The sequence below is a fragment of the Octopus bimaculoides genome, chromosome 9 (genome assembly GCF_046866305.1).
Source record: "Octopus bimaculoides isolate indiv1 chromosome 9, ASM4686630v1, whole genome shotgun sequence".
In the NCBI taxonomy this organism is placed as follows: Eukaryota; Metazoa; Mollusca; class Cephalopoda; order Octopoda; family Octopodidae; genus Octopus; species Octopus bimaculoides.
The window spans coordinates 93,051,822-93,053,600 of record NC_142936.1 but is presented as its reverse complement, the minus strand read 5'-3'; the positions used below and the strand labels follow the sequence as shown (position 1 = coordinate 93,053,600).

General features: G+C 37.4%; 1 long non-coding RNA gene across 1 annotated transcript in view; it reads left to right on the top strand.

Annotated features, from left to right (window-relative positions):
* Nucleotides 1-1,669: 1,669 nt before the first annotated feature.
* The window catches only part of LOC149134271 (uncharacterized), a 17,478-nt gene continuing 17,368 nt past the window's right edge, over nucleotides 1,670-1,779 (top strand). Inside the window, exon 1 of the long non-coding RNA XR_016243250.1 lies at nucleotides 1,670-1,773. This is a non-coding gene — a long non-coding RNA (uncharacterized LOC149134271). The remainder of the gene's footprint in view (nucleotides 1,774-1,779) is intronic.

The window sequence follows — 1,779 nt, the reverse complement described above, 5'->3', positions numbered from 1 at the left end:
TAACGGCTATAAATAATTCACTTTTTTCATTGCGTCCTTCTAGAGCTACATACACAAATACAGCCTTAGTGTCTGCCAGCCCCACTGCTTAATATTCCTTCTTCAGGTATAACCTTCATTCACAACACTTGCCTTAATTCTAATTCTTTTCTTTACATCTTCCATATATTGGTCACTCTTTCTTCCTCAGTTCCCAGTTTTATCTTCTCTCATTATTTAGGATGTCCTTAAGGCGGCGAGTTGGCAGAGTCGTTAGCGCGCTGGACGAAATGCTTAGCAGTATTTCGTCCGTCGCTACGTTCTCAGTTCAAATTCCGCCGGAGTCGACTTTGCCTTTCATCCGTTCGGGGTCGATAAATTAAGTACTAGTTGCACACTTGGGTCAATCTAATCGACTGGCCCACCCCCAAAAATTTCGAGCATTGTGACTAGAGTAGAAAAGATTATTTAGGATGTCATTATTGCAATTGTTATATATATTTCCTTTTTTCACTCAGGAGGCTAAACATAGACAGGAGAAAAACATAGACAGACAAAGGGATTAAGTTGATTACATCGACCCCAGTGTGTAACTGGTACTAATTTAATTGACTCCGGAAGGATGAAAGACAATGTTTACCTCGGCGGAATTTGAACATAGAACGTAACGGCAGACGAAATACTGCCAAGAGTGCTAACGATTCTGCCAGCTCGCCGCCGAAAACGCAAGTGTTGTATTAGACTGTAAGTGTAGTCAACTTTACCACAAGTCGTTGACGCTTCACTTATCTCAGCAGTGAAATTCGTAGAGGTATTAGCTGCGAGTCTGGTGTCCTAAGAAGACTTGGACGATCTGGTGTAATTGCGGACTCATTGAAGAAGAGTGCTTCGCACTGCTGATATCTGTGAAAGAGGACCAAGTTTTGGGTTTTTAGTTCTCTGGTCCTCCCTGACCGGCTCCATAGTTGGGAAACTTGAACACTGTCCCTTAGGTACCGGCTGAACACCTTAGGTATCACGACGCTTTGCAGGATTACGGCTTAGCATTTGTTGGGTTTTGCATCCTTCAAGCCTACCATGTAGCGAGCAGCCGACAAGATGCCGAATATATCACCTCGCCCCTACATCTTATATTTTCCACCAGAAGAATCAACGGGAGTTGAAACAGAAACAAGAAAAATACCAGGTAGAGAGATATACTGCGTACCATCATTGCGATAGGAATATGTTGTTATTGGGAAAAATAATGGACTGAATGGCTGCAAAAAACAAAAATAAATGAAAGTAAAAAAGGTAAAAAAAAAAACGGATTAGACAGGAAAATGAGCTTCAGTTGAAAGATCGAAAATAAGAAATGGCACGTTAAATATTAAAGAAAACTAAAAAAAAAATACTCTTATTGTTTCTGAACTTCTGAACGGGGTTCGCCTACTGCATTACATTTGTCTACGCCATATCACGTATATTACGTAATGAAATGAATATACATACATACATACATACATACACACATATATATATGTATATATATATATATATATATATATATATATATATATATAATATAATATATATATATATATATATGTGTGTGTGTGTAGTGAAACCAAGTAAATGACGAAATAATTAAATGAGAGAATAAATACAAAATAAATAAATAAGTAAATTACTATATTGGTTTCGTTCGTTTCTCGTTTTAGCGATAAATAGAAGTAATTTCTTTCTAAGGTGAAACGACATTCAAATGCATGAACTTTGTGGACAAGATAAAAGCTGTAATAACATTAACATCAGGTAGAA